Genomic DNA, 26203 nt, shown 5'->3' on the forward strand with positions numbered 1-26203 from the left:
TTCGCTGGGCACTTTTAAACGAAAGATGCATATAAGACGAAATATGCGTTGAAAGATCACTTATTAGAATATTTTGTTATTTCCCAACAACTGGCATCGCTTGGCAGGGGATTTCGTACAGGATGGATGTTACAGTAAATTGGTGGAAAATGGAGCTACAGGGCGTATAAGTAGAATATTGACAAGTAATAAAAAAGGCCAGCAATTCAACAAATTAGTGACATGGTGTATGAAATTCGATCCCCAACAGTCGCCCTTTCTAGGCATTGGTTGCCAGCTGAATCAATGGAGTTTACCGCCAATAACAACAAATTGCCTTAACCGAAAAGGCTTTGAACCGCCCTTCAAAAACGCGAGTACTCTATAAATAATGTAAGGAATACTCTTTTGGGAGTATAGGACTGCTCCAAATCTAATCTGTATTCATACAAAAAATGTGATCCAATTAACATTGCGATGTCCTAGGAGAGGAGTAGGTGATCCCACTCTCGCTTTGTTTGTGAGTATTCCATAGAGTACATACGTGAGAGTACTTTCCAAAGTACTTTCACTGTAGTACTCCATGGAGCACCCACAGAGGATCATATGCCAAAGTACTAAAGAGGAATTGTGTCGGAAAGAATTATCGAAGTGAATTTAAATGAATAAAGAAACTAATATTTCTCTATACATACTATAGTATGTATACATAAAACCAGTGCGCTGTTGCATTTTATCAGAGTTGCCAAAGTAAAATTTTATTATTAGTTATTTGCATGCAATATTTTACTTTTGGCAACTCTGTTCGATCGTCATCGTGTCGTGATCACTGTCGTTAAAAAACGAGCAATGATCGGCTGATGGTGGTCCGCAAACGCATTGCAAAGGAGTATTGTTAGAGTACTCCAACATGAAGAAAATGGAACACGTAATCCAACAATTTTTCCAGGGCGGTGCAATTGGTGAACCTCGGTCTAAAGCAGGTATGCTTAACCAACGAACCAATATCATTTCGTTACGATAATTAACGTTAATAAACGAAACAAAGCCATTTCGTTTCGTTTATTAACGTTAAGAACGTCAAATTAACGAAATGATTTCGTTTCGTTTTCTGCCGTATCAAAACGGAATCAAATCGTTTATGTTGATTATTAATTTCAAACTATGCTGGCAAAGCTGATTGATGGCGGAGTCATTAAAGGTGAAAGCATTAGCCAAGCTGATTGCAACTTTTCTCATGAATTTTGACAGTACGAACATTTCTCAGAGTATTTTTGACATTACCACCAACGAATTACACAAACAAATTACATGGAGTTTGTGTGTGTATGTCCGCTCCCTGTTACCACCTTACGGCTTCACCATGGCTATAGCATTGCCAGCACTATTCAAACATAAAGTATCACGTTTTTGTTAACGTTTTTAACGTTAACGAAAGCTTTTCGTTTCGGTTAAAAACGAGATACAATTTATCTTGATAATTTCTTTATCGATAATATTTCGAAGTGTTTAAACAGAAACGGTGGAAATTTTTTGATAAACGATTAGCTTAACGTTAAGGTGCATCCCTGGTCTAAAGTCGTTTAAGTGGAATTTGCCTGGTATATCTAATTTTAGTCACACAAATCAAAATATATTAACTACCCGAGGGACTGCTATTTTTTGCGTATGTATGTATGTATAAATTTAAATACGGCTTACGTGCAGACTTAATTTGAAGCATGGACAAATACCTGCGAAAATCTAAATGATTCTACAATTAAATCGAGCTATGAAAGTTGAGCAGAGACATTTTTAGTTTTCAAAGATATAAGCAGAATTTGAGAGAACGCAAAAGCTGAAATCATTTAAATAAATTATAGTTTAAATGTTAAACTTTGTCACAATTCTATTTAAAGTTTTTTAAAAGTATATAGTTTGTTATTATCTTACTAAATATGAAGACATTTATTCTAAGATCCCAGAGCCGCCAGACGTTACTCATTTTCTGACAAACAAAATGTGTCGGAAAGAGTAGTGTTAGCGTGTACTATGAAGATATGCAAACCCGTTAATTTTGGCCCTGGGCTAGTTTTCCGGTACGGACCCCAGAAGGTGTATAAAAATATAGCTAACTTAACTTATAGTCTTTTATATATCGACCTATCATAATAGAAAAGTAATTTAAATATTTTTTTTTAAAGGGCGTATCTCAGCGAAGTCGTTAATAAAGTAATATCCCAGGAGATCGGTTAAAAAGGTTGTAACTGAAAAAAATATTTTGTTGTCAAAGAAGCTCTGAATTTAACTTAATTTATTTCCTTTTTACAATTCGCAAAAGGCATAAACTGGTAAACTAGAATATGCCTAAATCGGCTTTAGCTTTTATGCCTTGTAACCAATGCATCAAGTACAAATAAATGTATTCCAAGCCAAAATATATTACTAAATCCGAAATTGTGTAATAAAATCATTAAAAAGTTTAAAAATCAGTAAAAGCCAAGGTTTATTAACAATTAAATACGCCTTTTTAATTAGCAGTTATTATAATGTTTAACGTTCATATTCCATACAAACGATTGTTCGTTAAATCACAATGTTGTAGATACAATCATAAGCGGTTCACACACACATCTGCCTGTATCTCAATATTATTGGGCATAAGTTTGTCTGAAATTAGGTTCTGCACGAGTAGTCACACCTTGAAATACTCTCAATGTACCTACCTATCTATAAATGCATTCGTATTCTGGTAAGTAATTTGTTTAAGGAATTTATTTTTAATAAAAACAAATATCAGTTAATCGAGACTTTGGTCTTTTGGTCTTTAAACGGGAACTTTTGTTATTCAAATATTCGCAACAAAAGCAATGTTTTTCCTCCTTTATTGAAATGAAACATCAGGGAGATATAACAAAATGATTTGCAAGCATCTTGTTCCGTGCGCTTCATGTTCCGTTGTTATCGAGTTCTGAATTTGTTCCAAGATTTAGGTCATGGTACGGTACTTGGAATTTGGCAGTGAAAATGTAAAAGTTGCTGATGGCTTCGCAAAAAGCTAGGGTTGCCACATATCGTTCCTTCAATACCAAAGTCAAAAATTTATTTTTTTGCTTGAAATTCATCTTAAACGATGGAACTTTATTGTTTCGCTAAAACAGCCGTCGTTTTATGATCACAAAATATGTATAACATAAATTAAAATATACATACATATATAAAATATAATAATCTAAATAATTTTTACAAATTCTGCCCCTGTTTAATTTGCTTACTTTGACTTGTGGTGCTTTTGTATTTAAGGAGCGATATATTGAATATTTATAGATTTTAGGTACTCTTGTTAATGAGCTTTTAGAAATCCTTCGCCTTTGTTAGATATTTGTGAGAACAAAAATTTAATTTATGCCATAAATTTTCGATTTGGAGTGCAAGTTTGCCCTCGTGTATGCAATTCCAATAAAGTTAAGCAAATACGGTTAGCAATCATTTGTCAGCCAATATCAATTTATTTACTATAAATACATACGTACAAAAATATGTATGAACATGAATACATGCCTAGGAATGAAGAATCTAACATCACACGATTCATTTGCAAACAAACCCAATAAATATCTTATTAATACAGTGCGACACTACTTCAAAATGGATTCAATTCCTATGGCTTACGTATGGATGAACATTAGGGTGGGTAAAAATATGTGCAGATTTTAATAAACTATAGAAAAACGTCTTACCACCATTAGACATAAACACGCCAAATATGGGCTTTAAATATTAATTGAACAAATATTATGGTCGCAAATTTTCAAATTCTTTCCTGGTTTACATGAAAATAATTGTAGAAAATTGAGATAAACTTTTTTCTTTAATATCGTCATTGAAAACATATTACAACTACTCGCAGCCCCTTCTAATTTCGTCTGTTGTTTTTAAATAAAAAATGTAAGGCGTGATAGCCTTCGAAGATATTTTAAGCCAAGCTTTTATTCCAATTTGCGTCGTGCTCCTTTTAATTTATCCTACAAATTGGCGGGACAGGACCTACGTGTTTTATGCCGACTACGAACAGCATCTGTGAGGCAGATGAGTTTTCACTGAGAAACTTTTCATGGCAAAAATCCATTCGGAGGGTTTGCCAAATGACTGTCTAGGGGCGTCCCCACTTAGAAAAACTTCCTTCTAATTGAAGAAACTTGTTTTTTCTGCGTGTGCTTTCCATCAAATTATAACGGTCTTGCATAATTATTCGGCAGTATTTTTAAATTAAATTAATTATGTTAAGTAGTTTTTCCAATAAACTGTCATTCCATCACTGAACAAAACACAGATTAATTTAGGTATAATTACGCAAAAGTATTGCAGTCCAAGGAATGCGATCCAGTAAATAAAACAAGTGGAATAATTTGTCGATATTGCGAAATAACGAAAAAGTTTTGCAATCATCTGGGGTTGCAATCGAAGGAATAATAGGAAGAAATTGGAATGCATTTATTCGATTTTCGAAAACAAAATATTTTCTGTAGAGGAGAAAAATAGTGTCGAAAAGCATCGAAGCTAAATAAGAAAACCCCAAGTTTGTTGCTTTATCTTTAACGTACAATAAAGCGCTATTTGATTTAACATTAAAGAGTTTCGTTGGCCTAAAATATCCTTAAATTCTTTTTTTGCCCACCCCAATTTACTTGTTATAACCATCTGATGACTTTTATGTAAAGTAAGCTTTAAACAGCGGAAAAAAACGTGGAACATCAAATACCTATATATGTCTGTGTTTTTTTTTTTTCATGTCTTACGTATGGAGTATGTATTTACATAAGTACATATGTACATATGTCAATAAGTATTTGTCCCTTAGTTGAAATTTGCACTTACATCTGTTTACACAATGCAAAACCATTGAGTCAGTTAATTTAATAAAAAATAATCACAAAAACATAACATTGGGACAATTATAATAGATTTTTATGCTATTTGTTTCTTGCGCAAATTCTTGAATTTAATAAAATATATTATTATATATTATAAATCAGGGCCGGCTCAAGAGAATTTGGGGACCTAGGCGAGTCATTATTTGCGGCCCCTTTCTCCCGTATTTATAGAAAGAAATTGGAGATCAGAAAATTAGAGATCAGAAATATTAAATTCAAACTTAGTGTCAATAAAACAAAAAAATATTTCTTTTGCATATTAAATATATATATATATTTTTTTTTCAACAAAAGAAGGAAAATATAACACACAAAAGTATTTTTAATTATCTTAGAATTTACTAAAACTTCATTTTACGCACCTTCAACTCAGAGAAAGTTGATATAATTTTACTTAAATCTAATTTTTGCGCAATTTCCTGCTAAGCCAACAAGCCTTTCTTGAGTCATGGCCGAACGCAAGTACGTTTTGATTAATTTCAGTTTCAGCTCGCCACTCGCAACCGACATTGGTATCGTCAACAAAATACTAAATTGGGCATGAGACCAGACAAGTTGTGTTGTAAAATATAACTAAGGTGAAAATTTAATTTTTTTTAATAAAACTAAATATAGGGCCCCCAAAAATATCTTTTAGTACAAAAGTGTTTATCGAAGTTGGTGCCCCCTAGAACTTGGTGCCCTAGGCGGTTGCGTAGATCGCGTATATGGTAGAGCCGGCCCTGTTATAAATACATACTAAAATGATGAGTCAACAAAAAAAATATAGGACCATATAGTTGTAAGTAAGTATGTAAAACAGAAACCGAGACAATTTTAAATAATAGTTAGTGATGTAATTATATTATGGTAATAATTTCGATATGAAAATTAAAAGTTAAGTTCACTTACAAAGTGGGCCAAAGTGCACATCTGCATGTACTTAAAAGTTACCCTGCAAAAATTCGATCGGTCTGGGATAAGTCCGTGATTAGTAGCAGGGAGTCATGCGACTAATACCACTTTTCATCGCTTTTATGGAATGAACAAAATTTTCAGACGGCGGTGGCAGGGACATGGCATATTTCTGAATGTCACTTCTAAAATCAGCTAGCTTTCGAGGCGCTAAGCTTTTAGCTCGAGCACATCTTCATTCATACTGGTGTTAAGGCCTCCTTCCACTCAGCCGTTTGCACGCCCCGCTGCGCGCTTTCTAATTTGGGTCTAAATATTTTCTTTTAGCTGCTTTTCCTTCATACAAACTTTGGTACATAAATTTTGAGGCCCAAAAATTGTAGTTGTATTTTTATACTCAGTGTGCTTTGCACACATAGTATATTAGCTTTGATTGGATAACGATTGATTCTACAGGTATAAAGGAATCGAGATAGAAATATACTTCCATATATCAAAATCATCAGTATCGAAAAAAAATTTCATCGAGCCATGTCCGTCTGTCCGTCCGTACGTCCGTGCGTCCGTCTGTCCGCCTGTCCGTTAACACGATAACTTAAGTAAATATTGAGATATCTTCAACAAATTTAGTACACGAGCTTATCTGGATCCAGAATAGATTGGTATTCAAAATAAGCGAAATCGGATGATAACCACGCCCACTTTTTATATATCTTTAGCTTAATGTGAAAATGTGCTAAGTCACTTTTTTTGAAAAATTGTATTTTAATGCAGTTTTAAAACTGAATTCAAAATACAACGATCACAAAAAAAAAAGATTTTAATTTTTAAATGTGCTAAGTCAATATCAAAATACGATATTTCAGCGAAACAAAAATGTTATTTGAGCAAACTCAACGCCATTTGAAAGAATAAGACTTGTATTCAAAGATGCCGTCCTTTAATTTTGGTGAAAGAAAACGTCTGCAAGGCTGCATAACCTCAAATATGGGCAAAAACGGTGTTCGTTGCACTTTTAGGTTAGAATATCTCGAAAACCAGAGCTGATAGAGCAATTTTGAGGACAGATTTCGATTCATCGCATCAAAATCCTTCGAAAATATTTAGTCTGGTTCCTGGGTCTGAGATGCTGTCGGTATGTGTAATCTATTATGCCGAAGATCACGCAGTGGAATATATGGAATGAACAAATTAGATAAATGAGAACATTTCGTGCTAAAGTTTATTACATTATAGGCAAGCGTGAGTGAGATAAAAGTTCTTCTGTCATGCAAAGCCTGAAGACCAAGCAATTTGTGCCTGCTGGTATATGATGGGAGGCTGTCTGGCCAGTGAAGCATACGTAAAGCAATTTTTGTAAACATTTTTTGAACTTTCTCAATTTTATAGGAGTTGAAAGGATTCCATGTTATTGAGCAATATTCAAGACCACTTCTCACCAAAGGTATATAAAGTGCCTTCAACGTCATATGATGGGAGGCTGTCTGGCCAGTGAAGCATACGTAAAGCAATTTTTGTAAACATTTTTTGAACTTTCTCAATTTTATAGGAGTTGAAAGGATTCCATGTTATTGAGCAATATTCAAGACCACTTCTCACCAAAGGTATATAAAGTGCCTTCAACGTCATAGGGTCCTTTAAGTCATTGGTGTTTGACAAATAAATAGTATTTTTTGTCAAATATATAGTTTTAGTGTTATATTTCAATAATGAAAAGGAAGGAGTGATGGGAAAACATATTGAGTAAAAAGTGCTAAGTCCGGGGAAAAAATTTGTTCTGAGTGCGGAAATTGTATTTGTGAATTAATTTGTGAATTTCAAAGCTTCTACACCCAAAAGCATTGCAATTATGGTATCCTCATTCACAGTTTTGAAAAAAAGAAGGGTATTTCAAAAATTATTCAGTTTTTTTCGTCTCCTGCAAAATTCGTAAAAGTTGACTTAGCACATTTTCACATTAAGCTAACGATATATAACATTTTGGAAAACACAAAAAACCTGATTATTTAGTAAATTATACACCTACAATATTGAAATTTGACGTGTGGATTGATATTGAGACTATTGATAAAAATTTGAAACAAATTTTATAAATGGGCGTGGCACCGCCCACTTGTGATAAAATCAATTTTACAAATGTTATTAATCATAAATCAAAAATCGTTAAACCCATCTTCACAAAATTCGGCAGACAGGTTGCCTTTACTATAAGGAATGCTTTGAAGAAAAATTAACGAAATCGGTTAAGAACCACGCCCACTTTTATATAAAAGATTTTTAAAAGGGTCGTAGACGAGAATAATAAGCTATAACTTAGCAAAAAATAGTTTTGAATCAATGATATTTCACTTATCAAGTTTTATTGTAAGAGGAAATGGGGAGATATTTTTCTTTTAAACGGGCGGTGCCACGTGTTATGTAGAAAAGTAATTTATCTGAAATGAAATGTGCAATTGAAGCTCACGTTGAGTATATAATGTTCGGTTACACCCGAACTTAGACACCTTTACTAGTTATTTCTTATTTATTTAAGTATTTCCTGAGTGTATTTCATGAATGGATCTGAACAATGATCTGAAGAAACTTGTAAAATTCATAAAATCTGAACAATCAATTGTATGGATTATACATATTGCAACGAATTTACTGCAATTCCTCTTATTTGCAATCTTCTGCTAACGTTCGAATCACTAAACTGTTGAATAAATAACTCCACTATTCAATAATGTAAAATGGCCTTTATTAAAGTACTTCATAATAACATTACTATTGCTTGCCAGATAGCATTTTAAATTGATTTTCGTGCCTCTACTGTTGCTGCCTTTTATACTGTCTGGTTTCCTCGTTGCATTCTTCTAGGCTTTTCTATTCTAGAATTTGCTTGTTAATTATCAGCTACAACTACGTTTGTAGCTTCTCATATGCGCGTGTATACGTGAGTAATACTTGCACAAATTATTGCCTTCTTTTGTGAGCATCTCAGATAAGATATATGCATGTGTTTGTGCGTCTCTTCTCCGCTGCTCGTATGGACATATGGGTAGACATAATGATTGATTTAATGATGTACATACAAGTCACTGCTTAGCATCGGCTTAGAGATGATAGTATCCCTTAGTATTGCTAATATTCGTCACACTGCCCTCCACCTAAGTCTGATCGTCCCGATCAGACAAATCTCTCGATCTAAACGCTGCCAGCCTTTCCAAATGAACCACTTTCATTTTAGTTCGTGGTTTGCCAATGGTTTGTATGCGGTACACTACATCGTTGATCCATTTTACAACTTTGTATGGCCTTCCGAATTACACTGCAATTTCGGGGTTAAACCTTTCATTCGTTGTGGGTTGTATAACAGCACCAAATCTCCTTCCTGAAACCCTTCCGAATTAATTGCTTTATCGTATCTGGCTTTCATCTTGTCACTCATAATCTTTGCTCGTTGCCTTATCAGATCGTGTATCTCTCTCAGCTCTTCTTCCAAGACACCAGTGGATTTCTTGACATTTCTCTCCGCATCGGCATCTATCCCATACTTCAAATCAGCTGGCAGTCGAAGGTCATTGCCAAAAATTACCTTTGCGGGAGTTTGACCCGTTGTCTCATGTACTGCCGATCGGTAAGCCATCAAGAATAATGATATGTGTGTATTCCACTCCTTATGGTACTTGTCTACTACTTTTCTTAAATGCTCCTCCAAAGTTCTATTGAAACGTTCCACCATACCATCGGACTGAGGATACAATGCAGTTGTCCGTGTTTTTCGAATGCCCAACTTCTTGCACATTTCTTGGAACACAGCTGATTCAAAATTCCTGGTCAGAATGTAACTCCATTGGTACACCATATCTTGCAACCCAATCGTTTGTAACCACTTCTGCTACTGTTTCCGCTTCTTGGTTTGGGATTGGGTATACCTCTGGCCATTTACTGAAATAATCCATAATCACCAGTACGTATTTGTCTCCGCGGTTGCTAGTAGGAAATGGACCTGCGACTTCCATGGCGATCCTTTCAAATGGTGCACCTGAAATATACTGCTTCATCTGGCCATGACTTCGTGTTTTGGGCCCTTTCGCTCTGTTACAAACCTCGCAGTTGGCAATCCACTTGGTGACCGACTGACGGCAACCAACCCAATAGAATCTCTGCTTAATTTTCTCGAGCGTCTTCGTGATTCCAAGATGACCTCCAGTTGGATCATTATGCAGCTAGCTGAGCACGTCAGGAATCCTCTTTCTGGGAACAACTATCAGCTTCTTCTTGCATTGACCATCCTCACTCTCCCATACTCGGTGAAGGCAACCGGATATCAACTGTTCCACTGCGCCCAATATGACTTCGCAATGGGACTCTCTGCTGACATCTCTTCTCTGTTTAGTCTTTCGTTTCGTTCGAGCCCTTGCATAACATATGACAGATCTATGTCTTCTATTTGACACTTTCTTAGTTGTTCCTTGTCCTATTCATCCGCACACGTTACAGTCATTAGCCCGACATCTATAATTTCTTCTTTAGCCTCGTCCTTTGAACAGTGCTTGAATTCCAAACTACATGGTCTTCGTGACATTGCATCAGCATTTCCATGGGTACTACCTTTTCGATGCTCAGTGGAGAAGTCATAGCTTTGTAGCCGCTCGATCCACCGTGCCAATTGTCCTTCCGGATTACGGAACTGCAGAAGCCATTTCAACGCTGCGTGATCCGTCCTGACGCGAAATCGCTGGCCGTAGAGGTATTTGTGAAAATGTTTAATGCACTCTACTAATGCCAACAGCTCTCTCCGTGTAACGCAGTAGTTCCTCTCTGGTTTTCCAATTGAACGGCTGTAATATGCAACTACCTTCTCCTGTCCATCAACCAGTTGTGACAAAACGCCTTCTATAGCATATCCGCTCGCATCTGTATCTAGAATAAACGTTGCTCCTTGAATCGGATATGTCAACATTGGGGCAGTGCACAAACGCTCTTTCAATGTTTGGAAAGCTACTTCTTGCTCCTTCTTCCATTCAAAAGCTTTATCTTTCTTGTAAGCTCATGGAGGCTATGTGCTACGCTGGAAAAGTTTGGCACAAATCGGCGGTAATATGTGCACAGCCCAAGGAAACTTCTCAATTCATGCAGGTTCAGTGGTCTTGGCCAATCCTTTACTGCCTCTATCTTTTCATTCGCAGTATAGATGCCTTCTGTTGTTACCTTGTGACCCAAATAATTTACTTCCTTTTTAAACAGAGAACACTTTTTGGGACTTAGTTTCAGACCAGCGCCAGCTATTCTCTGGAAAACTTAAGTTTTTAAGATGTTCATCAAAGTTCTTGCCCAATACGATGATGTCGTCCAGGTACACCAAGCATGTTTTGCAATGTAGTCTTTTCAATACCTGATCCTTGAGTCTCTTGAAAGTAGATGGTGCATTACATAGTCCAAAGGGCATTACTGTAAATTGCCAAAGACTATCTCCGACGTTGAAGGCTGTTTTCTCTTTGTCTTCCTCCTTCACCTCCACTTGCCAGTAGCCACTTTTCAAGTCCAGTGTGGAAAACCATTTCGTACCAGAGAGCGAGTCCAGAGTGTCGTCAATTCTTGGAAATGGGTAGCTATCCTTTTTCGTGATGTCGTTCAACTTGCGGTAGTCCACGCAAAACCTCATTTTCCCATCCTTCTTCTTCACAAGTACCACAGGTGAGCTCCATGGACTAGCTGATGGTTCGATGACGCCGCTGTCGCTCATTTCTTGTACAATTTGACTCACAACTTTCCGTTTCGCCAGTGGAACACCACGAGGAGCTTGACGTATCGGCCTCGCATCTCCAGTGTCAATTTGATGTTTCACAACATTGGTGCGGCCTGGTTTGGAACCATCCTGGTCAAATATGTTTGCGTACTTTAGGAGTAGTTGCTTTGCCTTACTCTGATAATCTTCCCTAGCGCCTCCGTCCATGCCGTGATGTCATTTGAAAGATCAGTATTACTAGATGAAACGTGTTCCTGGAGCTGTTCACAGTTAATAACTACTTTGGTCAGTTTGAGTGGTGACTTGAACTCATTGAGTACTCTTACCGGAATACGCCCATCTTTTGTCATAGCCAGGGTTTTTCCTACAAGTACGTTCAGTGTTGATTTGTTTGCTGCTTCGACAACCCACAATTTGTTTGTCCCACAATCTCCACCAACCTTTGCCCAGATGACTGCTTCTGATTTTTGTGGAATTTTTCTGACTCTTTTCCACCAGCACTCGTTTACTGCTGTAGCCTCTCTCGTAGCCGAAATTAAGTGGCACATCCATGTTCTTATATCTCATCGTCTTGCTTTGCATATCGATCTTGATGCCTTGGTCGATTAAGAAGTCCACTCCAATTATGATTTCATCAACAATCTCTGCCAATATAAGTAGTACCGTGACGTTCCCTATTGCTACTTCACATGCTACTTCTCCAATTACCTGGGTGTCTTCTCCCGTGGCTGTACGTAATCTTGCTCCAAGCAATGGTCTTATCTTCTTGTTGACTAAATCCGCTCGAATGGTGGAATGAGATGCACCCGTATCTACAGTCAGTAATCGTTCCTTTCCATCCACATGTCCTCCGACAGTAAGATTGTTCGACCTTCTTCCAATTTGCGAGATAGAGATTATGGGGCATTCATTTGAGGAAGCCAGCTGTCGTCCCTTGCGGCTGACTCTATTTAGTTTAACGATTGAGTGTACTTGGAGATTTGCTCATCTCCGTCAGCTCTGCGTTTACGGCCACCCACATTGTTGGAAGTATTAGGACCGGTGTTGCAATGACGTGCAATGTGACCTGGGTTGCCGCACTTGAAACATTTCATAACTCCAGCATTTTCTGTTGTGACCCGTTCAGTGCTTCCAAAATTGTGTCTACCCAGTCCGGCCTTTCCACTTCCACGCGATGAGCTTTGTACGCTGGCTTACTCAAAAGTGAGGCTGCTTCCTGAGTCATTGCATGCGATACCGTTTCAGCAAATGTTAGTTTTGGATTCGCATATGTAGCTCGTTTTGTTTCCACATCTCGTATGCCATTTATGAAGCTCTGGATTTTTACCCTCTCCGTGTATTCCACGGGTGCGTCCGCATTTGTTAGATGGGCCAGTCTTTCGACATCGACGCAAACTCCTGCAAAGTTTCATTCACTTTTTGGTAGCGATTTTGCAACTCAATTTGATATATCTGTTTCCTATGATCGCTTCCGTAAAGTCTCTAGTCAGCGGTCAGCAATGCTTCATAACTGTTCCTTTCGTACTCTGGAATAGTCTGTAAGATTTCAGCTGCAGGCCCTTTCAATGCCACGAACAGTGCAGCAACTTTATCTTCAGTATTCCAGTTGTTCACTGCTGATGTCTTCTCAAATTGAAGCTTAAACACCTGGAAAGGAACAGATCCGTCAAAATATGGAGTTTTTACCTTCGGATTACTTGCTGAAACAACTGGGCGATTTAGTTGCCACTCCTGTATACGACCTCTCAAAGCATCCACCTCGGCCTCGATTTTTTCCTCAAACTGGGTTATTTTCTTGTCCATACGCGCTTCGAGTTTTGATGATATACGCGCCTATTGTGCTTCGAGTTGTACTGTTATGCGTGTCTCTTGTTTTTTCAGTTGTGCTTCCATCTTTGATGTAATCTGTGTCGACATTTCTGAAATACGCATTTCTTGTGCTTCAATCTTCGATGTTATGCGTGTCTCCTGCGATTCCAGTTGAGATGCCATATATGTTTTCTGTTCTTCCAGTTGAGTTTCCATCTTGGATGTCATATATATCTTCTGTTCTTCCAGTTGAGTTTCCATCTTGGATGTTATACGTGTCTCCTGTGATTCCAGTTGAGATGCCATTGTCGATGTTTGAGCAGATATTGCAGCCAAAATCGTGTTCAAGTCTGTGCTCGTAACTGTCTGCGATGTTTCATTTTTCTCTTCAATTTTTGTTGTCTCCTCGCCATCAAGAGGAAAGACATACTCTTCCAGGTTATTTCCCGCTAATTTCATTGCCTTTCGTAGTTGTGCCTGAAGTTCGAGCTTATTGCCTGTTTTATTCAATCCACGGCACCCCAAATTCTTCTTCAGTTGCTGGATCTTCAATTCACTCCACTTTGCCATATCCAAGTTGTATTCGAAGTCTTCGAAATTTATTCAACAATTCCTCTTCTGACACCAATTGTAACGATTTTACTGCAATTCCTCTTATTTGAAACCTTCTGCTAACGTTCGAATCACTAAACTGTTGAATAAATAACTCCACTATTCAATAATGCAAAATGGCCTTTATTTAAAGCACTTCATAATAACATTACTATTGCTCGCCAGATAGCGTTTTATATCAAACTGATTGTCGCGCCTCTACTGTTGCTGTCTTTTATACTGTCTGGTTTCCTCGTTGCATACTTCTAGGCTTTTCTATTCTAGAATTTACTAGTTAGTTATCAGCTACAACTACGTTTATAGCTTCTCATATGCGCGCGTATACGTGAGTAATACTTGCACAAATTATTGCCTTCTTTTGTGAGCATCTCAGATAAGATATATGCATGTGTTTGTGCGTCTCTTCTCCGCTGCTCGTATGGACATATGGGTAGACATAATGATTGATTTAATGATGTGCATACAAAAAAAATTTAAATGTGGGAATTATGTGCTATTTATGTGCTCAATAGCGCCAAAAAGAATTCGGTTTTTTGACAACTTTTAACGATTTTTTTTTAAACTTCAAAAGTGGGACCCCCATCATAAGCATAAGGTCAACCAAAAAAATTTAAATGTGGGAATTGCGTGCTATTTATGTGCTCCAACATAAGCTACGGTTTGTCCAGAAAAACAAAGGGGTGGCAAGGAGGGAGCGGGTGCATATAACCCCAGACGGCAAAATCGAAACGGCATAGGTGCAGAATTTTGCGCTATTTATGGGCTCAATAGTTCCAAAAACGATTCGTTGGGTCCAGCTTGACGGACCTCAAAAAGCGACACTGACTCACTGTTCTATAAAACTAAATGCACAATACATATTACCCGTTAAGCAATTCTTCAAACTCCATTTTATATTACGTTTTTTAATTTAATTAGTTTTATATAAACTTAACTGAGCAATAAGTCTAAATTCTCAAAATGTGTATAAATACAAAGGCCAAAAGGTTTATAAAATCTAAAGATGGAAAATTGTTGGCACATCCGGTATTGAAACAAAACTAAAAAATTTTTACAAATCAAAAAAAAAAACAGAAACTTGTATACACGTCTGGTTTAAAAGCAAACCCCAAAAGTTTACACTTGGTGCTGAAAATCCAAAAATGAAAATTTTTATTTGTAAAAAGTGATAGCTCAGTGGCTAGAGCACACTACTTTAACCCGGAGCCCACTAGATTTTTTTTAAAACTGCAAATCATAACTATTCTAATTTTAGCCAAGTTCTTTGCATTCATTTTCACGAAGACCGGTTTAATCAAAATTTTTAAACAACTTTGGTTTGGTTATATTTTTAGTACAAAAAAAATCTGGGTTTAGGCTCAAGCTTTTAACCGTGTATGAGTCTTTTATGTGAGGCAATACTGTGTTTCTTACATACAGTTATTTAGTATACAGGCATTTGTTTTATGTGCATATGTATGTATATAAACTATTGTTGTATGTCTGATGTGATTAAATTCAATTCAGTTTTGATTTTGATTTCTTATCTCCAGCTACCGTTTTTAATTTAAAAATCAGACTTCCATATTTCCCTTTAGGTTTTAAGTAAGGCAGAGCTTATAGTTCTGATTGTGGGAATGCTCTCAGTCACATAAGAACTGTCACGTAAGAAATGTTCATAAAAACAAGAACATTGTTGTGTATGCAGCTTAACTGAGTTAGGTTTTGATTTGCAATAACACAATATTGAGCTTAAGATAATTTTTCATTTCACTTCTTTTAGTATCCGGTATGGCGGTATGGAACAAGTGTATACCATCTATATTTATCTAAATTTATTTTTCTTACAATTTTTAAAGATTTTGAACTGCTCGAAAGCAAAGAAACCAATATTGTAGTCAACTCACAGTTTCCTTCCTTCTGCACCGCTTTCAGGAGAACGTGTTTATTCGTTTCAAAATGTTTCGCATAATAAGCGGATGTGTAGGTGGTTCTTTGGCTCAGTCATCCGTTGAAGAGTTTCATACATACTTAACTGAAAGCACAACTAACGTGACGCGTTCGCTTACAAATATGGCTTAGTGCTATTTAAATATATATCTGAAAATTAATATTCGATCAACATTCGATTTCATGTGGCCAAAAATAGCTTCTCCTTAATTAGCTTAGAAAATTGATACGGCTATACAATAATATAATTCTTATATGTTTTTTTACAAAACCTTTTAAATACCGCCCGCTGCATTTCGTTAGGAGGAGTTCCTTCAATTATTTCAATCATTTTCGGAAAACGTCCTTTTTTGTCGAAACTGCTCAAGATCATACTAGTCATTGATTTGATATAAAAAAAAAACAGGGCCGGCTACTCCCTTAAAAACTTCATAGAATTCAATATTTATCCGATATTGATCCAATGAATCTCTGGGTCAGATTTCCGAGTCACAAAATAAATCAAATAGGGCAAACCTGCTAAGGAAGATTACATTTTTACTTTGTACTTTACATTTACACATTTTAAGAGACAAAAAACTAGTTTTGAAAATAAATGTTTATATAACTTATACAGGAGTGAAAAAAAGCCATTTTAATGAGAGACACTTGGCAGTCACAACAAAATAAAAAAAAAAATATTTGGCTCATTTACCTCCGAGGTGTCTATGCCAACTCCGAGGGGCGACCCCGCTTAATACATTTTTCTTATTCAAAAAATGTTTCTAAATTTTTATTATACTCAGCTGAGCAGAGCTCACAGAATATATTAACTTTGTTCGCATAATGGTACCCCGTAACGGTTTACACTAATCGAGATAGATATAGACTTTTATATATTAAAATGATCTGAGCGAAAAAAGAAATTCATTTAGCCATGTCCATCCGTCCGTCTATCCGTAAACACGATAACTTAAGCAAAAATCGATATATCTTTACTAAACTTAGTTCACGTACTTTGTGTAAATATATGTATGTTTGAATCTAAATTAAAGTTAATAACTTGTAATAAAACTCTAACTATAGAAATCTTAAAATTTTCATCAAAATGTTTAAGCAAACAATATTTGAATTTTCGGTATAAATAAAATAATTTAAAAAAAATTTGTAAGTTAAACGGTTTTATTGAAAACAATACTTACATGAAATAATAAAAATACGAAAAGCTAGAAAATAATTAGGTAGGTCCTAGGTACTAGTCATCACACTCCTTATCAATCTAGGGCGTTGATCAGACAATTAAATAAAAGCGTTGGGCGCATGAAATTTCTAAAAATGTAAGGCGTAGCATAACCTGATTAAGGTTCAGTTGGTTTTACTTATGACTATCAATAGAAATATGACGCGTCCAACGCTTTTATTTAATTGTCTGATCAACGCCCTAGATTGATAAGGAGTGTGATGACTAGTACCTAGGACCTACCTAATTATTTTCTAGCTTTTCGTATTTTTATTATTTCATGTAAGTATTGTTTTCAATAAAACCGTTTAACTTAAAAAAAATTTTTTATTATTTTATTTTCAAGTTTTTAGTCTTTATTTAATTGCCTATTATTTCTAATTCTATTTAGTTCATTTAGTGACTCATTATTACAAGGAATCTTTCCTGACAATTTGTAACAATCTAAGTCCTCAATACATTATCCTTCCAAAGACTTTACTCGACTCTGCGCCACGTATGCTTGTCCCTCCTCCAACTCCAAAATATTTTGATGTCACTTCTACTGCACTGTATGCGATATTTGTTCCAAATATGAGCCAAATCGGGCATCATGGGTCGCTTTCTATTCATATATGTATTATGTGTTCCAAATATGAGCCAAATCGGACCACAAATACGATTTTTGTGAATATCTCGATCCTTGCGCCACCTAACGGCGATTTTTTTTGATAGGTCGCTTTCTATTCTTGTATGTATTATGTGTCCCAAATATGAGCCAAATCGGACCACAAATACGACTTTTGTGAATATCTCGATCCATGCGCCACCTAGCAGCGATTTTTTTCCACAGGTCGATTTCTATTCTTGCACGTACTATGTGTTCCGAATATGAGCCAAATCAGACCACAAATACGAATTTTGCGAATATCACGATCCATGCGCCACCTAGCGGCGATTTTTTTCACAGGTCGGTTTCTATTCTTGCATGTATTATGTGTTCCAAATATGAGCCAAATCGAACCACAAATGCGAATTTTGCGAATATCTAGATCCTTGCGCCACCTAGCGGCGATTTTTTTCTTATTATTGCATTGTCATCGGGTTCTGAACTAAATTCCAAGTTTCAAGCTTGTAGCTTATCGGGAAGTTACTTAAATTTCAATTACAAGATTCGTTCACAACGGCCGTGCATGCGGCCGTGCAGCCTGTCAACTCAAGCTAAATAAAAGCGTTTAAAAACGGTGTTGATAAAAATTAATACTTCCATTATAAAAGCATTTAGATTTACATATACAGTAGACGCTCACAAATTAGAACCACTTTGTTTTTAGGGTGATTCTAATTTCTTAAAAATTCTAATTCCTGGACGTGTTTTTATTTGTATCAAACCTTAAAAATTAAATACATTTGCAATGAAATTTTGTATTATTCAACTTTGTGCATAAAAACGAGAAAACATCAGATAACAATTCAGTACAATACATATCACATGTTTTTTTATTAAATATACATATATGTATATACACGCTAAATCAAAAAAAGGTGCTAAAACAAAAACTCCAATTAAAATAAATATATTTTTTAATTAAAAATACTTAAAAGATCGATAGAAATACATAAAAAAAGCCAAAAATGAATCAAAAACTTCATAACTAATATTCAGCGATGTGCAATAATTTTGTGTAAGCCTCAGGATAGGTATTAGAAAGAGCATTTAAAATTGATGATTCGATTTGATATAGCTGATGGCAGATGGCGCCACATCAAATTCTAGGGCTAACTGCTTCCCTTGAACACCTTTGTCAAGCTTTTCCAAGATCTGAACTTTGGTTTCCAAGGACAAAGTATTTTTTTAGGTTTATTAAACATTTCAGCGAATTACTTTTACTTTTAAACAAAAAATGCCAAAACACGTGCACGCGTATCGAATTTCACACAAAAACTAACAAAAACTGTACAGAACCGCGACGAAAATCTAACGACTATAGAGCGTAACATGAAAAATTGTGGATTCCCCTTTCTAAATCTATTTTGCAACAAACAACAAAACAAAAAAAAAAACAAAATACGCTTAGAAATTAGAATTTTTGATTCTAATTTCAGATCGTGTAATGTAATGAAAAAGTTGATTCTAATTTCTGGAAATTCTAATTACTGAAGGTTCTAATTTGTGGGCGACTACAGTATACATAAATAATATTTGAACCGCACGCTCTTTCTACGATCCACTCTAATGTATGTATGTGTCACACGGGGGGGGTCGGGGGGGGGGGGGGTTAATAAAAGATAACCAACCAACCTTTTATATTGTTCCTCTTTCCACGCTTTCTCTTGCTCTGAGGCAGCTAAATTTTAGTAAATTTTGTATGTATTAAAAGTACGAGGTATGTGCATATGTATTGTTGTTGTTGTGTTATTGTATAATTATTACAGCTGCAGCAATCGATGCGTTGTAAAATATTTGCTTTTATTTTCTTTTTTGCTATTGCGCATACAATTTTCCGTATTTTAAGAAAGTTTTTGTTTCAAAATTTGCTCGCATAAAATTTGTTGTAAAACTTTTTCGTAAATATCGATAAACAACTACAAAGTACACAATTCATTAATAAAAAATTATTGTATAATATCAAAAAAAAAAAAATGCGTGACATTTTGGAAGTAGGTCTTTTCAGCCGAAAAACATAAACAACAAAAACGAAAATAAATTAAAATTTAATTTTAATTGATTTTAATGTGCGGCTGAAACCAGGGAACAAAACACACAAGGAAAACTAGACGTCGAAAAGCTTCAATCAAAACAGACTGCCAATGATTTCGCAACTCGACTCTCACACCTGCTCTCTGAGAGCACAACTCATCCTGAAGGAATACAGGAGCAATGGGAGCATATCTCCAAAGTACTTCGTACTGCCGCCGACGATAAAATTGGTTACCGGCGGCCACGAAAAAACAACTGGTACGATGAAGAATGCCGTGTTGCAACCGAAAGAACAGACGCTGCCTACAGGGGCTACGTTAAAAGCGAGCGCGACAAGAGGAGTGTGTGAACGCTATCGCTAAGGGAAGCGAGACGCTTTTTCAGGAAGAAAAAAGCGGAAGCAGAAAGACGTGAGTGCGAGGAGCTTCAGCTGCTAGCCACCAGGAATAACGACCGAAAATTTTACAAAAAAATACGGCGACAGACGGAAGGTTTTAAGACCGGGGCAAACTCCTATAGGAACGAAAACGGCGACCTTGTAACTGATGTCCAGAGAGTGCTTAGATTATGGAGGGAATACTTCTCTGCTCTCCTAAATGGAGGCAGCAATTCACCGCGCAGAGATGAATAACCCGATCCCGCAATCGATGATGATGGAATATATGTCCCCCCGCCCGATTATGACGAAGTTAGAATAGCAATAACCAGATTGAAAAACAAGGCCGTGGGCGCTGATGGATTGCCTGCGGAGCTATTCATATATATCGTATATAAGGTAATTTCAAGTGTATTGTGCCCACCGTGAACCGGCTGATTGAACCTTATCAGTGCGGCTTCAGACCTGGTAAATCTACCATCGACCAGATTTTCACAATGCGCCAAATCTTGGAAAAAATCCCTTGCAAAGAAAATCGACACACACCACTTCTTCGTCGATTTTAAAGCCGTCTTCGACAGCACGAAAAGGAGCTGCCTATACCGCTTTGTCTGAATTTGGTTTCCCCGCAAAACTTATACGGCTGTGCAAAATGACGTTGAGCAACACCATCACCTCAGTCAGAATTGGGAAGGACCTCTCCGAGCCGTTCGAAACTAAACGAGGTTTCAGACAGGGTGACCCCCTATCGTGCGATTTCTTTAATTTGATGCTGGAGAAAATTATACTAGCTGCAGAACTTAACCGCACTGGAACAATATTCTATAAAAGCGTAATTACTGGCATATGCTGATGACATTGATATCATCGGCCTAAACACCCGCGCTGTAAGTTCTGCTTACTCCAAACTGGAAAAAGAAGCGGTAAAGATGGGTTTGATGGTGAATGAAGGCAAAACGAAGTACCTGCTGTGAACGAGCAAAGAATCAGCGCATACGCGCCTTGGCAACCACGCTACTGTTGGCAGCCATAATTTCGAAATAGTAAGACTTCGTTTATTTGGGGACCAGCATCAATACTAGCAACATCAGCACTGAAATCCAGCGAAGAATCAATCTTGCCAATAAATGCTACTTTGGACTAGATAGGCAATTGAAAAGTAAAGTCCTCTATCGGCGAACGAAAATCATACTCTACAAGTCACTTATCGTACCCGTCCTGCTATATGGGACAGAATCATGGACCATGACAACAGCAGATGAAGCGGCTTGGGAGTGTTCGAGAGAAAAGTTCTTCGAAAGATTTATGAACATCTACGCGTTGGCGATGGCGAGTACCGAAGAAGATTTAATGATAAGCTGTACGAGCTATACGCAGACATCAACATAGTCCAGCGAATTAAAATGCAGCGGCTGCGCTGGCTAGGCCATGTTATGCGGATGAAAGATGATGATCGGGCCAAGAAAGTGTTTCTATCGGAACCCGCCTATGGAAGCAGAGATACAGGGCGGCCCCCACTCCGTGGGTAGGACCAGGTGGAAAACGATTTAAACTCCCTTGGTGTGACCAATTGGCGCCGGTTGGCGGAGCGAAGGAGCGTGCCAGTTGGACGGCCATAACCGTTTAGACGGTTAAGCGCCAATTAAGTAAGTAAGTAAGATTTTAATGTGTTGGTGCTGACTTTTATTCAAGTTAATAAACAACTGTTGCTTTTCGAAATTATTTATGTATTTCTTGCTTTTGTTAATTCAAAATTACTTTTTGTTGTGTTTTTAAATGCAAGAAAACATCTGCCAGACTTTTTTCTTTGCTTTAGCACTTTTTATTATTTCGTTAATCAATCTTTTGTTTTATTTTTGCCAAGTATAACGGTGACACTTCTTGCGCTTGTTTTGATTGCTTGAATTTTAATTTTTTCTTCTTGCGAATTGGATTATTTTCTCTTTTATTTGTGATATTTGTTCGGCGTGTTTTTCCTTGAACTCAATTTTTTTTTGTTTCTAAATTTAGTATTGGAAATTTAATTAGCTCTTTTTACCTTTACTATTCCCATTTATTTTCGGTCAATTTTGATTAATTTAATTATTTATTAGTGAAACACAAATTCGGTTTTTAGTTGCGTGAATCGATTTCCGCGTTCAACATGTTAACACGCCGTTCGCTTTTGCTAGACTGAAAAATAATCCAACTACTTCTCTTATAGACATTCAAAATGTTTCATGCTCATTCCACCAATGTTCGTTCAGCATTTGCTCGTCAAGCGTCAGCTCCTCCGGTCAATAACATTTTCTACTCTCACAATTTTCGATTTCACTGTTTTGTTCGGAGGCGACTTGCATTGCAAGTTTTTGGTTCTTTCTTGTGCTCATAGCATTTTATGGATTTTTCATATTTTTTTATGTTTTTCACTGACTCATTTGCTTTTGTTATGCATACAACTTTGTTCATTGTTCACTTTGACACGGAACAATAAAAAATAGTCCAAGATGTTTTACAGTGTTTGCCATAACAGAACGGTGCTAATCTTAATTAGTGTTCTACAATCGAAGGAAAAAACGAATGCGCGGAATGTGTGCATTTAATATTATCGTTTGCAAAATGAAATATGCGTAAATACTTCCATATTTTTAAATGCACTTCCATACATACAAAAATCGGCCAGGTTTCTAGTGGCTTTTAGGTATTTGCCGGTCTCAAACGAAATAATAAGCAGAGGCTGTCTGTCTCTCTGAGCCATTTTGAAATCGAGCTGACTTTGTTTGGAGTTTGTTTGCGTATGCGATATAAAAATAAATATGAATTATGTACACCCATCCCCACATAATATACGGCAATCAATATACATCTACATACGGGGTATTCCATCCCATTTCGACCAATTTTGAACCCGACCCCTTTAGAATTGGCTGAAAGTGTTTCTTCTTTTTCTAGCGTACGAAAGACGTTTTTCAAAATTTTTTCAAATTTTTTCATCCAACTCAAAAAAAGTTATGAATTTTAAAAAAAAAACCGTTTGGGGTCTTTTTTTAAAAAAAAAATTTTTTTTTAATGTACTTTTCGGAAAAAATTCAAAAAAATTTTAAAATTTTTTTTTGTAATTTTTCAGTTTTTCGAGATTTTTCGAATTTCGCCCTTTTTTCTTTTTTTTTTTTCTCATAAAAAACTTCAATCAATTCTGCATTCATCCCCACTAATCCCGGAGTGGGCCGATTTTTTTTATATTTTTTTTTATTTAATTGAAAAAAAAATTTTCAAAAATTTTCAAAAATTAAAATTTTTTTTTTATCAATTTTATTTATATAACAAAAAAATGTAAGAAAATGATTTTTAAGTATTCTTTTCTTTATATATTATGGTAATCTACGATTAAAATGACTCTCTTTCGCTGTCCAGCTGTGTCCTGGTTATTTAAAAAAAAAATTATAAAAAAATTCGGTCCACTCCGGGATTAGTGGGGATGATTGCAGAATTAATTGAAGTTTTTTATGAAAAAAAAAAAAACACAAAATGGCGAAATTTGAAAAATCTCGAAAAACTGAAAAATTAAAAAAAAAACTTTAACCATTTTTTTTTGTATTTTTTCCGAAAAGTATATTTAAAATCAAATTTAAAAAAAAAAAGATCCCAAATGGTAAATTTTTGAAAGAGTTATAGCATTTTGAAAACAAAAACGGTGTTTTTTAAAAAATTCATAACTTTTTTTGAGTTGGATGAAAAAATTTGAAAAAATTCTGAAAAACGTCTTTCGTAAGCTAGAAAAAGAAGAAAAACTTTCAGCCAGTTCTAAAGGGGTCGGGTTCAAAATTGGTCGAAATGGGATGGAATACCCCATACATAGATATACATTGCAAATGAGAGGCTTTTTCAATCTAGTTTCTCACCACTTTCACTTTAATAATTGCAATATATCGTACTTTTTTTACGCACTGTAGGTATAATTGGTTTGGCTATCTCACGATTTTCGATCAGAAAATTAACCATCCTTAGAAGCAGGCGCGTAGCCAGAAAAAATTTGGGGTTTAGCCAAAGTGTCAGTAAATAATAATTACCTGTAAATATACACATATTTATATTTTTACATATTACAGATTTATACTTTTATTTATTTGAAATTTTTCTTTCTTTCTACAAAACAATACATATTTATTTTTATACTCAGTTGAGCAGAGCTCACAGAGTATATTAACTTTGATTGGATAACGGTTGGTTGTACAGGTATAAAGGAATCGAGATAGATATAGACTTCCATATATCAAAATCATCAGGATCGAAAAAAAATTTGATTGAGCCATGTCCGTCCGTCCGTCCGTCCGTCCGTCCATCCGTTAACACGATAACTTGAGTAAATTTTGAGGTATCTTGATGAAATTTGGTATGTAGGTTCCTGAGCACTCATCTCAGATCGCTATTTAAAATGAACAATATCGGACTATAACCACGCCCACTTTTTCGATATCGAAAATTTCGAAAAACAGAAAAAGTGCGATAATTCATTACCACAGACGGATAAAACGATGAAACTTGGTAGGTGAGTTGAACTGATGACGCTGAATAGAAAATTAGTAAAATTTTGGACAATGGGCGTGGCACCGCCCACTTTAAAAGAAGGTAATTTAGAAATTTTGCAAGCTGTAATTTGGCAGTCGTTGAAGATATCATGATGAAATTTGGCAGGAACGTTACTCCTACTACTATATGTATGCTTAATAAAAATTGGCAAAATCGGAGAACGACCACGCCCACTTTTAAAAAAAAAATTTTTTTTAAGTCAAATTTTAATAAAAAATTTAATATCTTTACAGTATATAAGTAAATTATGTCAACATTCGACTCCAGAAATGATATGGTGCAACAAAATGCAAAAATAAAAGAAAATTTCAAAATCGCCGTGGCTCCGCCCTTTTTCATTTAATCTGTCTAGGATACTTTTAATGCCATAAGTCGAACAAAAATTTACCAATCCTTGTGAAATTTGGTAGGGGCTTAGATTCTGGGACAATAACTTATTTCTGTGAAAAAGGGCCAAATCGGTTGAAGCCACACCCAGTTTTTATACACAGTCGACCGTCTGTCTTTCCGCTCGGCCGTTAACACGATAACTTGAGCAAAAATCGATATATCTTTACTAAACTCAGATCACGTACTTATCTGAACTCACTTTGTATTGGTATAAAAAATGGCCGAAATCCGGCCACGACCACGCCCACTTTTTCGATATCGAAAATTACCAAAAACGAAAAAATGCCATAATTCTATATCAAATACAAAAAAAGGGATAAAACATGGTATTTTGATTGGTTTATTGACGCAAAATATAACTTTAGAAAAAAACTTTGTAAAATGGGTGTGACACCTACCATATTAAGTAGAATGAAATGAAAAAGTTCTGCAGGGCGAAATAAAAAACCCTTGAAATCTTGGCAGGAATACTGTTCGTGGTATTATATATATAAATAAATTAGCGGTATCTAACAGATGATGTTCTGGGTCACCCTGGTCCACATTTTGGTCGATATCTGGAAAACGCCTTCACATATACAACTACCACCACTCCCTTTTAAAACCCTCATTAATACCTTTAATTTGATACCCATATCGTACAAACACATTCTAGAGTCACCCCTGGTCCACCTTTATGGCGATATCTCGAAAAGGCGACCACCTATAGAACTAGGGCCCACTCCCTTTTAAAAAGACTCATTAACACCTTTCATTTGATACCCATATCGTACAAACAAAGTCTAGAGTCACCCCTGGTCCACCTTTATGGTGATATCTCGAAAAGGCGACCACCTCTACAACTACCACCACTCCCTTTTAAAACCCTCATTAATGCCTTTAAGTTGATACCGATATCGTACAAACACATTCTAGAGTCACCCCTGGTCCACCTTTATGGCGATATCTCGAAAAGGCGTCCACCTATAGAACTAAGACCCACGCCCTTTTAAAATACTCATTAACACCTTTCGTTTGATAACCATATTGTACAAACGCATTCTAGAGTCACCCCTGGTCCACCTTTATGCCGATATCTCGAAAAGGCGACCACCCATAC

The 26203-nt window shown here is 36.1% G+C and overlaps 1 protein-coding gene across 1 annotated transcript in view; it reads right to left on the bottom strand.

Annotated features, from left to right (window-relative positions):
- The window catches only part of LOC137241910 (ABC transporter G family member 18), a 197523-nt gene extending 175206 nt beyond the window's left edge, over nt 1–22317 (bottom strand). Inside the window, exons 1-2 of the mRNA XM_067769262.1 lie at nt 21904–22317; nt 19371–19654 (exon numbers count right to left, since the gene is read on the bottom strand). The gene's annotated coding sequence lies outside the window, so the exon portion shown is untranslated. The remainder of the gene's footprint in view (nt 1–19370; nt 19655–21903) is intronic.
- Nucleotides 22318–26203: the final 3886 nt, after the last annotated feature.

The sequence above is a fragment of the Eurosta solidaginis genome, chromosome 2 (genome assembly GCF_040869045.1).
Source record: "Eurosta solidaginis isolate ZX-2024a chromosome 2, ASM4086904v1, whole genome shotgun sequence".
NCBI classification, from domain to species: domain Eukaryota; kingdom Metazoa; phylum Arthropoda; class Insecta; order Diptera; family Tephritidae; genus Eurosta; species Eurosta solidaginis.